Source organism: Lactuca saligna, chromosome 1 (genome assembly GCF_052625555.1).
Source record: "Lactuca saligna cultivar CGN05327 chromosome 1, ASM5262555v1, whole genome shotgun sequence".
Taxonomy (NCBI): Eukaryota; Viridiplantae; Streptophyta; class Magnoliopsida; order Asterales; family Asteraceae; genus Lactuca; species Lactuca saligna.
The window spans coordinates 28,688,960-28,702,733 of record NC_136417.1 but is presented as its reverse complement, the minus strand read 5'-3'; positions in this window follow the sequence as shown (position 1 = coordinate 28,702,733).

Here is a 13,774-nt window from a genome sequence, read left to right as displayed (position 1 = left end):
GTGCACTCCATGTCAAGTACTGTGGTTGACCATACTTCAAATAAAAATCTATCAATTCTTTGTCAACCTTCAAGTTTGGATGAGGGACATCAGCAGTGACATCGAAGCAATGAAATGTAAAAGCCTTTCGTGTGATCGGCATGTCAAACTGCGAGTCTTTGGTATTCTCACACTCAAAAGATGCAATCGGTTCCAACCAATACATGGAGGGAAACTCAATCGCTTGATTAATGAGTGTGTCTCTATCCCATTCTGGAAACAGAGTCTTCTTAGCCTTTAAGGCATCCTCATCCTCCTTGATTCTTCTTTCTTTGGCCTCTGCCTCTCGAGCGATTTTCAGAGTCTCATCCAGCTCTTTATCTCTTTTCTTTCATTGAAGAGCTTCAGCAATAGTTTCATCAGTGTCTGACTCGCTCTCAACAAGTAATTACTTTCCAGAACCCGAAGCTAAATTATCCTTCGGGTCTGTCTTTGTTATACTCTCCTCTCCCCCTTGTCTCGGAAGAACAGGCTTCTCCGAGACACCCTTCATCTCGCTCAGAATAGTTATGGCAGGAAGGAGTTTGGTCTGGAGATGCTGTCGGATGGTAAGGGTAAGAAAGGGATCATGAGTTTCAAGGACATTAGTCAACATGTTCTTGACATCACCAGCACAACTTTGAAGAACAGCCCGCTGAGTTTTCAATAAAGAGATTTCTTGTTGTGCCTGGGCCAGTTGTATCTTCTGAAGTTCAATAGTTGCCTGATGCTTGACAAGATCCTATTTTAAAGTACTCTTTGCTGCTAGAGAAGCAAAACGTGAATCCAAAGATTGAAGAAAAGAGGTGGATTCAGTTTTGAGGTCAGCACGCAGAGCCTCGAACTTGGAAGTTTCACCCTGAAGGGTAGCCGAAAATGAGTCTACAGACGTTTGATACTTGGCCGCATTAGCATCAGCGTGTGCTTTGAGTGAATCGAGAAAAATCTGAGTTGTGTGTACAACCTCAAAGACTTCCTTTGTGGCTTTGGAGCATGAAGCAGCTGATTTGTCAATAGCATCAGTGGAGCGATCCAGAGCATCAGTATACGTCTTGATTGTAGATTCGATAAAGGCTTTCAGCACCACACCCCCATAGGCTTTATTATCAGCCAACAAACTATCGAGTTTATCATGAATGTCTTGAAGCTGCTGACTGGTAATGGGGGTATCTGCATCAGTATCAGTGGGAATCCGGTATGGGCTATAATAAAGAGAATCATACTCTTCATCGTCACCACCCAAAGTAGCACCAGAGGTTGAGGATGGAGAAGGTGATGGTGGTATGTGAATTACAGGTGTTTCAACCACAGTAGTAGCCCCTGTATCAGATACATTGACTGTTACTGGTGGTTGGGAAGAGGTGGTAGTAACGGATTCGGTGATGATTGGAGTGGGGATCAAAGATGTAGGGATAGTGACAGAGGAAGGAATGGTTGAGGTGGGTAAAAAGGTTGGTTCTGTTGTAGTGGGAGTGATGATGATAGGAACAGAAAGTGAAACATTCTGTTTCGGTGATCGGGGTGGGGTAGGAATTTTAGGAGAAGGTGGAGGAGTGGGTAGTTTTGTGACTTTGGGAGATACTGGTGGAGAGGGAATATGAGTATCTGTAGGAGAGGATGGTTTTTGAGGAGACTGAGCAGGAGTTGGCTCTTTTGGTGAAGCATGAGGAGCGGCAGCCTCTGCTTCTGCTGTTTCATTTTGAGCAGATCCAGGAGAAGAGGATCCTTTGGCCATTTTAGCCATCTTCTTAAACTTCTTGGATTTTGATTGAGAGGGTTCTTCTGCATCATGTTTTCGCTTAGAGGATCTTGGCTTTCTCTCCTTTTTCGGTTCTGTTTCCTTCTTCGCTTCTTTTTCCTTTTTACCAGCCCGCTTGCCACGGTTTGCAGGTTGATCTAGGGCTTCCAAGGCAGCCTTCTGTTCGTCAGTCAGAACCCTTGGAGGCAGAGGAGTTCTGTTGCTGTAATCGGCCATGACCTTGCTATGAGGCGTGACACACCTGTACATGGATTCAGGAATTAATCCATAATGTTGAAACTTACTCGGGTCGGAGACAATAATCTTCTTAGTATGGAAAGAAGCTATTGAAGCCAGAAGAGCATCCTTCATCACGGGGATTTCCAGAGAATCCATGGCTTTCTTCGTGATGAGCGTCCAGATGCGTCCGCAGGAGATCTCAGAATACCGGGTTGTGGTGTTAAGACTCTGAACGACTTGAGACCAGATTATGGAGCCATAATCTAAGTTGATGCCATTGTAAAGACCATAGAGAATGGTGAGAAATCCTTTGCTCGTGGTATCAGAACCACCACAGCGTTCCGCTAAACCCTTGATTAACAGGGTAAGCAAGCCATTCCACAGCGAAGGGAGACAGGACTTCTTGACCTTTGCGATCGTCGTAAGTACATCAGTATAACCCATCTCGTACATCATCGAGAAAAAGCTGGGCAATCGAGATAAAGTCTGGTGAGATGACGGATGAATCGACAGCAAGCCCTAAAAGAGAACAAAACTAGGTTTTGGAGATGGAGGTTTTCTTGTCATGGATGGTGAAGTAGATACGATCTTTGTGTTTATCATAACTTGCTGATGTATAAACTTGAGAAAGCAGGGACATCGGAACCACTTCCACCTGCGTGAGAGCCAACAGCAATGGGGAATATTTCAGACATTCCACCACATGGAGCATGTACGCATCATACAAAAAAGGAGTCATCTCGATAATCATATTCTGATTAGGCTTGATGGAAAGCAAAGATGAAGTGGCAGTTTGATCGTGCGCAGAAGAAGAAGTCGCCATTGTTGAATCGAAGAAGAAGATGAACAGTGGAAACTTTTTCAGAGAGAGAAGATATGTGTTTGGTAAATGACAAAGAACACGATCACCCCTATTTATACCGTCCCCTGGAGAGAGAAAATCGTGATGATTATGGAACGAAAACGTCGCCTGAAAAATCGCGATTGGATGTTATGGTGTATCCCAGGAAAATGTCAGCACACGTGGGTGTGAAACGAATCAACTTCACGCGCCCAAATCACATCTTTGTACCGTTTAAAATTCCTTGTGCCCTTGTTTGGTTACAATTGAAACTTAAAACCACATACCAAACAGCAATAAGAATGTTGGAAAAATTAATTTTCGTGCATAAGAGTGTGAAAGATAAAGAAATAAATCAAAGGTGTTTGAGATGTGAGTGATGTCTATGAAGAAGACATAAGGCGGAGGATTCCGGGCAAGAATCACTTCCTTCGAAGCCAAGAGAGACTTGAAGTGCTTGTGTGGTTTCCCGAGAAATATGATCAATTGTCTGTCAATAAACAATGAAAGGCATCTTTTGATCATAGGCTGTTGGGTGGCTGTCCTCTAACCAAACATCAAGTCTCAACATAAAACTGAGTATCGGCAGAGGTACCTGTGAGACCGATATGATCTGTTGAACAGGTAGGTGGGAATTATCTTGTGACAAGCATGGGATAAACAGAAATCTCAAAAAAAAATAAACTGGACCTCTTTGGGAAGAAATGTCTGAGGTATAGACGATTTCATAAAAGATCACGCAAAAACAAAATGAGATTTCCAAGTTACAACTTGAGTATATCACTCACCGTCAATTCATTTTAGGTATTGGATTTTGGGTTTCACTTAGAACGTGGTAATCAAATCCAAGATCATAAACACAGATGTTGTGTAACCATAAACTTCAGTGGTAAAGACCGAAAGCATCAAGGGTTACTTTAGGGATTCGAAGGTAAATGTAGAATTTTAGGAGGTGGTTAAGAAACCGAATGTACCTTCTGCTATAGAAGTGTGACAAAGCAGAGCAACACATGTCTCAAATGAGAAGAGTAAGGTAGCTCTAGACCGAGTGTTGGAAAATAGCCTGATTGGGAAGAAACGATAGGTATTGATCGAATCATTAAGGCTTACTCGAGATCATAGAGGCTTGTGACAACATACAGCAGCATGCTTCTAGGGACTTCTAACTAGTTAGAGAGAAAAATGAAACATACCTGCTTGAACACTATCGAAGGTGATACTTGTATTTACCTGTGCAAAGCTTACACCAACCAGAACGAACGAGTAGTGGAAATAAGTAAGAAACTGAATAAAAACATAAATGAAAATATTTTTGTATTTTAAGATTTTTCTAAAAGAGAAAGATAAAATGTTTTTGTGATTTTGAAATTTTTCTGAAAAAGAAATAAAAACAGAAAGATAAAATGTTTTTGTGATTTTGAAATTTTTCTAAAAAAGAAATAAAAACAGAAAGATAAAATGTTTTTGTGATTTTGAAATTTTTTCTGAAAAAGAAATAAAGACGGAAAGAAAAAAAATGTACAACAGAATTTAATCAAAAATGATGAAGCAGAGATAGACCGAGCGATCTGTGTATTTCGGTGACATTAAAATTCCGGAACAGAGAGGAACCGAGCGATCTGTCTATTTTGGTGTCATTAAAATTCCGGAACAGAGAGGGACCGAGCGGTCTGTCTATTTCGGTTCCATTAAATCTCCAGAGGAGAGAGAGACCGAGCGGTCTGCCTGCTTCGATTCCTGATTCTTAGATAGAGATTTGAGGATACGGGACCGACTCTCCTACCATCATACCTAAGCCTTGTAGAATTTTGTTGAAGGTCGCTTCAGGAAGAGCTTTGGTAAAGACATCGGTCAACTGATCAGTGGTTCGAACAAAGTGTACTTCAACGTTCCCATCTTCCACGTAATCTTTGATGAAGTGATACCTCAGTGCTATGTGCTTGGTCTTGGAGTGTTGCACTGGGTTATGATAGATCCTAATTGCACTTTCAGAGTCACAATATAGTGGGATCCTTTTCATGTTGAGTCCATAGTCTCGGAGTTGACTCTGGATCCAAATCACTTGAGAGGTACAGGAAGCAGCGGCAATGTATTCTGCTTCAGCTGTAGACAAAGACACGCACGTTTGTTTCTATGACTGCCAGCTAACCAACTTCCCATCGAGGAATTGGCAGCCGCCAGTGGTGCTTTTCCCATCGAGGCCACATCCACCAAGGTCTGCATCTGAGTAGGCTTGAACGAAGAAGCCTGAGTTAGAAGGGTACCACAGACCTAAAGAGGTAGTTCTCTTGAGATAACGTAATATGTTCTTCACTGCAAGCATGTGAGGCTCCAGTGGATTTTCCTGAAACCGAGCACAGTAACAAACAGAAAACATTATGTCAGGCCTGCTAGCAGTAAGATACATTAGAGAGCCTATCATTTGACGATAAAGCGTAAGATCAACAGACAGTTTATCCAGGGATGGAGTGAGCTTAGTGTCGAACGCCATTGGAACTTTGACCTTTGAATCTCTCATCATGCCAAATTTTGCTAAGAGAGTCTTCGTGTAAGCTTCCTGGTTGATAAAGATGCCTTCAGGTCCCTGTCTAATATTTAAACCAAGGAAAAAGTTAATAGGACCTATCGAGCTCATTTCAAATTTAGTCTCCATCAGCTTTCTGAATTCAGCTGTTAGGCTAGGATTCGTTGAGCCAAAGATGATATCATCGACATAAATTTGAACGATCGTAAGGTGGTTACCTTCCTTTTTGCGAAAGAAGGTTGGGTCAACCGAACCTTGTTTGAATTTGGACATCTTTAAAAATTTAGTCATCGTTTCATACCAGGCTCTCGGTGCTTGTTTCAGACCATACACGGCTTTATCCAAAATGTAACAATGATCGGGATACTTTTCATTCACGAATCCAGGAGGTTGCTCCACATACACAGTTTCTTCGAGTTCGCCATTGAGAAATGCACACTTGACGTCCATTTGAAAGACCTTAAAGTTTTTGTGAGCAGCATAGGCAAGAAATATTCTCACTGATTCCAGCCTAGCTACATGAGCAAAAGTCTCTTCATAGTCAATGCCTTCCTCCTGACAGTATCCTTTTACGACCAGACGTGCTTTGTTTCTTCTAATGTTCCCTTCCTTGTCAAGTTTGTTCCTAAAGACCCATTTGAGACCAACAAATGAGGCATCTGGAGGAGTTGGAATAAGATGCCAAACTTTGTTTCTTTCAAATTCGTTCAGTTCGTCTTGCATAGCTTGAACCCAATCGGAGTGATCAAGAGCAGTGTTAACTGTCTTTGGTTCAACTTTTGATACGAATGAGTTAAACATGCAGAATTCGACATTTGAGAACAAGGAAGTTTGTTTTGCCTTGAGTTGTGATCGAGTCAGAACTGTATCTGATACATTACCAACAACTTGAGAGACAGGATGATCTCTGGTCCATTTGGTGAGAGGAGGGTAGTTTGGATCAAAAGATGGATCTAATTCAGCATTTATCATTTCTTCTGGTTCGGACAGACTGTCGAAGTCGTATGACATATCAGCATGCTCCCTCTCGACAAATGATCTTACAGGAATGTCTTGAAAATCTTGAGCTACAGTGGTTTCTTGTGGTGCTGATCTTTCGGGCGTTGATGCACCTTCGGTTGGTGAGGCACTTTCGGTTGGTGAGACACTTTCGGTTGGCGAAGTGTTGTCGGTTGGCAATGTGCTTTCGGTTGAGGTTTGAGACCTTAGCTCCCCCTCAACATGTGAGCTCGGCTGGGATGATGATGGTGGATCCTCCCCCTCGACTAATGGTGGATACTCCCCCTCGACTGACGCATTGTGTTGGGGAGGGTCTTTTGAACCTGATTCTTCTTCATTCATTCTTCTTGCAGCATCGTCAACAAGTTGCTTCAAGTGATCTACCCTGTTGTCGGCTGCACTGGCTTCAGAAAGAGTGGCCTTCTCTGGTTCATCAAAAAGCTCCATGAAGTTCTCGAATAGATTAGCGATCGAGGCTGTGACGTGGCCAGTTTGAGGAAAGATTTCTCCAGCTGTGTCTTCGTTGGCCTTTAGCTTTTTGAAATAGCTCTCATCAAAACTCACGTAGTAAGTTTCTTCTATTTTCCTTGAACGCTTGTTTAACACCCTATATGATTTTTGGAAGTAAGAGAATAGCCCAGAAATATCCTTCGTCAGCTTTGACATCAAACTTGTTGCGGTGTTCTTTAGAATTGAAAATGAAACACCTGGAACCAAACACATGGAAAAACTTCACATTTGGCTTCCTGTTGTTGATGATCTCATAAGGAGTGAGAGTGAAGCGCTTGTTAAGATACGACCTGTTCTGTGTAAAACAAGCAGCAGAAATAACATCAGCCCAAAAATATAAAGGTAAGGAAGCAAAACTTAGCATGGTTCGGGCAGCTTCACATAAGGATCGGTTTCGTCTTTCGACAATTCCGTTCTGTTGAGGTGTGTAGGGAGCTGAGAAGTTGTGACTGGTTCCCTTTTCTTCCAGGAATTCTTCAAATTCTTTATTTTTGAACTCTAACCCATTGTCGCTTCTGATGTTGTGAACGACCTTCTTCAGTTGCACTTCAATATGCTTGATGAACACTTTTAGCTTGTGAGTCGCTTCAGATTTAAGCTTCAGAAAGAACACCCATGTAAAACGTGAAAAGTCATCAACAATAACAAGAATATACTTGCTACCACCAATGCTTTCGATAGAAGATGGACCACATAAATCAATATGAAGTAATTCTAGTGGTTCAACAACTTTAGTGTTTATTATAGATGGATGACTTTGACGACTCTGCTTCCCCATTTCACATGCAGCGCACAGATGATCTCTATCATACTTGAGTAATGGAAGACCTCTAACGTGACCTCCAGTAACAAGTTTGTTGATATCTTTGAAGTTAAGATGAGACAGTCTACGGTGCCATAGCCAGCTGTTGTCAGATTGTGCTTTGGATAACAAGCAGATGGTTGGGTTTCCTTTGATGGGTTTGAGATTTAAAGGAAACATTTCGCCTTTACGCTCCGACTTGAGAATAACTCTTTTCGTCTTCTTCTCAATTATCTCAGAACCCTCATCGTCGAATGAGACTTGAAGACCAGTACCTCTAACAAGTTAAGATACACTGATGAGGTTATGTTGTAATCCTTCCATATATGCAACCTTCCTTATTGTGAAATCACCATTTGTAATCATTCCATAGCCTTTTATGGTGCCGAAGGAGTTGTTCCCGAATTTGACATTTCCACCATTTGAAAGAGATCTGAATTCCCTTAGCTCTTCCTTCCTTCCTGTCATGTGAAGCGAGCAGCCACTATCAATGTACCATTCTTCGTCAAACTACTCGTCACTGATAACCTGCAAAAATTAAGCAGATTTAGATATCAACTAAATATGTTCTTTTTATTAGTGTTGTTTCATCTTTCTTTTTAATGGTGAAAACTTTGATTTTATTTGGATTTGACGCTTTTGGTATTGATTCGGGTTCAACATCTGAAACCTTCTGTTTTCCTTTTTGTTCAGCTGATGACTGAGATTTTTGAGAAGGAACAGAGTGGAATTTAGGACAAGGTGGAGAAGAGATAGAAGATTTTGAAGAGTTAGAATGAGATAGCTCAGATTGGTATGACTTTTTGGTTGAAGATTCTAGGTGACTCTTTTTCTTTTGATCAAAAGTAGGACCAACCCTAGAGTTTTGATCTCTTTTGATTTCTGAACCAAACCTGTGCTTTCGGTTGAAATCATTTTCTGAACCGAACCTCTGCTTTCGGTTGTTGTTTTGCTCAGAACCGAGCCTCTGCTTTCGGTTGTTGTTTTGCTCAGAACCGAGCCTCTGCTTTCGGTTGTTATTGCTCTCTGTCGATCCAACAGGATTTTTCTCTGTTTTTAAATTCCTGTCTTGATGTGAGAAATAGGCATTTTGCGATTGCCAAAATTGTTTTCCTTCTAAGAGATTCTTCCTGTATCTCTGATTCCTTTCTCGTTTTTGATTTCTCATCTGCTTTGGTTGATGATGGATGTTAGCTTTATGTTTTTGGTTTTGGTTGGCTGATCCACTATGAACTGATGAAGTTTCACTTGGGGATGTGACTTCTTTTGCAGGAATTTCTTTCTCTTGAGGGACATCTTTTGTACCACTGGTACTTGCCACGTTGAAGCTATCAGGTTCATTCAAAGGTTCTGGTACGTATCTACCTTTGCTTTTCCATGAAGTCCTTTCAGACAGACCTACCGTTTCATCAGCATTGTCAATGGGAGCTGACCAGAAGAACTCATCACAGCCATCAGCATTGTCTTCGTTCACAATAGCTGTGAGTTCAGCAGTCTGATGTTCGGTTACACCTGTGACCTTGTACACCTGATTTGGAGTGGTTCTAACCTTTTGGTATACGACTGCCTTCTCTACAAGGATCGGGGACTTTTGTTGGGACAACCGAGCGAACTCCACAGAATTTTCTGAAATGAGATTTTTGTGGTTCTCGGGTTCGTTCTTGACAATTTCTGAACAATCAACCGTGTCCTCTACAAAAATTTCACTCATATTATCGTCCTCATTAAGCTCAGATGCATTTTCAACATCATTTTTATTTTCTGAGCTTAAGTTGACATTCAATGAGTCAAAATTTTGTATGGTTTCGGTTCTTAGCTTCAGTTTATCATTTTCATCCAAAAGGTTTTTGAGCATGTTCTTGTGGTCCTTGGATTTAATGAAAGATTCTATTTTGTCCAGTCCATACAGATATGTTGGATTAACATCCTCAGACGAAATAACACTCTCACAATTATATGCTTCAGCATCAATTTCATCTTCCTTAAACTCAAGGAAGGGTAAAATCATGCGATGAATCTTTTGCCCTATTTCACAATTCAAATGAAGTTGAGTAATATTTGTATAAAGACGTTTGGCAATCAAACAAAAAACATTTCGCTGTTTCAAAAGCTTTAAATTGTCTCTTTGCAAATAAATGTTTTCATCTTTTATTTTGATTAACTCCGACTCCTTCAGTTCGATCCACATCCGCCGTTCCTCACTCTTCGAAGACACCCTGCTTAATTGGTCAGTTAGGTTAGAATTGGTGACCCGAGTTTGAGTTAAACTACTATCTAGATGAGAGATTCTTGAATTAACACTTTTTAATTCCTTTTCATATGAGCATTGTGGGACTTTAAATGAGACAAAAACTGATTGTACCTTCTTGATCAGTTCATCAAGTTCGTTGAACTGCACGCTGAGTGGTTTGGCAGTAAAGCACAGATTTTGTTGTTCCTTTGTGTCACCATTCCCACCATCAGTGTTGTATCCCTTCATCTGAGATACGTCGGACACCATTAAGCATCTTCCTCCACTACTCTCTTCTTTCACTACATAAGCCTTTCCATGTGAAGGCTTCCTCACTTCATCATCTTCGGAGTCGGTTGACCAGACCTCCACGCCACCGAACTCATCATCAGCTACCGAACCCTGTACAATTAAAGCATTCATAGGAGGGTTAGCAGCAGATTTCTTCATCCTTAATTCATCAAGCTTTTTCAGCAACACAGCTTCTTCAGCATTTTCCTCATCCTTTTCTGCCATCTTTTTGAGGACGCAATCTTTTGCATAGTGGTTCTTTCCTCCACAATAATAGCAGCTCACTCCAGAATCTCCTTCAGCCTTCGGTTCCTTCTTTGACTCTTCAGCCTTCAGTGCATCTCTGACCTTTTCAGAGCTATAACTCCCTTGCCAGTTTCGGTTCCTGTTAGTGGGGAATCTCTTCTTGATGAATCTCTTGGGGTTTGACACCATCATAGCATAGTCCTCAGACGTGAGATCATAATCATCCAAGTTGAGATCTTCGTCCTCTATCACCGCTTTGCTTTTCGACAGGAGGGCCAAAGAACCTAGACTTGAAACCACGTTTTTCTCTAGTAATACAATCTTTTCTTGAGATTTTAGGATGCCCACCAATTTTGCCAAAGAATAGGATTTGAATTGCTCGTGCGCTTTAACTGTGGACACAACTGCTCTCCACTCACATATGAGTCCGTTCAAAAACGTAACCTTCTGTTCAATAAGCTTCCTTTCGATGTCATGTTTGATCATCTTGCTAAGAAGATGATTGAAGCGATCGAACGTTTGAGTCACCGTTTCTTCTGCTCCTTGCTTGAACTCACCAAACTCAGACAAGAGTAAGGTTTGAATGGAGTGTTCAAGATCTTCGTCTGTAGAGTACAGTTCACGTAGCCTGTCCCATATCTCTTTTGCAGTCGTGCATGAACTTACCAGCCTAAAAGTATCGGATTGAAGAGCGAATCTGATCAATCTTAACGCTTTGATATTGCACTGAAATTTATCTTTTTCATCTTGCGCTATATCTTTAACATCTTTCAGAAGATCATTATACTCCTTTTGAGTTTTAATAATCCTTGAAGTTGCTGAATGAGAAAAAGGTCCAGAGATGATTGCTTCCCAGATGAGGTATCCATTATCCTCAGATCCTATAACATAATCTTCAAAGTGATTTGCCCAGACTTCATAATCATGGGTGTACAGGATGGGAATCTTCGTTGTTGATCCAATGCTGTTTGAAATATTGATGGGATTGGATTGCGACTCGTCCATAATTGATCGAATAACCTGTTCAAAGATCAGACTTGTAATATATCAAATTAGGGCAAAAACAATAAATATCGAGATACGTCAATTATGAGATGACGGCTCAATAAATATCAATGAATGCGGAATAACCCTAATCAAAGCTTTTTCACAGAAAAGAAGTGTATCGATTACACAACCTCCTGCTCTGATACCAATTGATAATTTTAAAATAAACTTGAAGATCGATTAGATCTATGAAACAGGTAGAGAAATAACCAGATAAATAATAAGAACAAGCAAATGGATCAAAAGGTGTCAAATGATTAATAAACAATCCTCAGAAGAGCTCAATAAAGAACATCAACTGTAGAGGATTTAGGGTTTACAGTAATCAATGAGAATGACGACAACTCCTATGTATACGCATACATGCATGCATATATTTATATTAAAACCCTAACAATTTATCTAAGAAAAAGGAGGCTAATCTAGATAAACATGGATTGATAAGCCCAATCCGGTTGTAAAACAAAAGGGCCCAAGACGCAACACATTAATCTTCAACAGTATCGAGTCTGCCTCATCTCCTCATTAGTGGCATACTTCAGTATCAACAAGGCTCGCTCCCGAAACTTGGCGGTAATCTCCGCCACAGTCTCGGTGGTTTGCTGCAAATCGTGAAACTCCCTTACTAATCGTTGCACCTCGATAGGTGGTGCAAACTCTAAATCAAAACGCCGAACAAACTCGTCCCACAACATCTCAGCCACACCCGCTGCTCCCATTTGTTTGGTCACCTCCTCCTAACAGTTTCAGGCACGATCCCTCAACATACACGAGGCAAAGCCCACTTTTGCCGCCTCCATCCAAAAAATCATGCGCTGGGCATTTTCCATGTTTGCCATCCAGCGTTGACTCATAATGGGGTCACGGATTCCAAAGAACTACGACGCTCCACATGCCTTGAACTCCCGAAACGATGGAGTTCGGGCCCCAACTTGGCCCGCATCAATCTCATCTCTGAACACCCAGAGCCTCTCCTCTAAAATCTCCATCATGCCCTCCTTGACCGTCCCAAAGATGACTGGGGTAGCGTAAAGGATGCCCTTCGTAACCTTGGCCGCAAACAGCTCGCGCAGCCTCTCATCAATGCCATTGGTAGTGTTGCTTGATCCCGCACCGGATCCAGATCCATATCCCAATCCTAATCCCCTGCTCCAAATCCTGTCACCACCATGCTGAACTGAAATATCATTATTCATAATGATCATGATTACCATAGAAGGGATCTTCCCACACTGGTCCTCCTTGAAATCGTCAGATATACCACTTGTTCGGGAACAGGTCCTGTGCTTCCACCAGTATGAGCCCAATACTACCTTCCACACCTACCTGTACATTTCCCCACTGTTCAACCTGGTAACTTCAATTCGTCCCAAACCAACCCATATTCCACATCTACCACGTAACTCAAATCCTAGGTTGTCCTAAGATTTACTCTACTCATATCCATCAAACCAATCATAATGGGTTGCCTTTATGCATGCAAATTATACACAGAAAGGATCAAATAGACTTTCGAATAAAAGATTCTACCCTAGGACCACATCTAAACAAGGAAAAGAAAATAAGATCAAATCAATCATTTTGAGGCTATAAGCTTCTAACTGTATACAATTTTAAAAGCATACACATAGTAAGTTCCATATAATTAACAAAGCTCATGTAGCAGTATAGCATGGCTAACATATTGGAGAACTACTTACTTGGCTCGGCTGATCACGCGCGTTGCACTCTCATCTTTTTTATTTCTTTTAAAACACTATTATATTACTTTTGAAAACAATTTTACTTTTTCCTTAGTTTGAGTCCCGACACACTCGAGAGTGTGTCCGAATCCCTCAAACTTCTAACGACCCAAATATTTCAAAGAATTTTTTCGTTCTTAATTAGTAAATCATAATTCATAAAACATGAAAATCCAAATAATTGTTTTCAAATCCACCATCATTACAAATTATTTTTAAAACATCAGAGTGTTCCCAATCATGTCGGAAAAGAGAGATAGAGTGCACGTCGCTGCATCATGCTTTGCCTTTGCCCTTGGGCTCAGAGGTACCTGAAACAAATCCGTCAAACGGTAAGCTGAAAGCTTAGTGAGTTCCCCAGGGCATACCCCACACATAATCATCATATCATATTAGCCATAAAAGCAACACCTACCACATAACTCATACCATTAGCCACCAAGGCTATCTCTACCCTTAGCCTTAGATATCTCTACCACTGGCCATAAATGTTATCTCTACATTAGCCATAAGTCTATCTCTACCATTAGCTGTAAAAGCTATCTT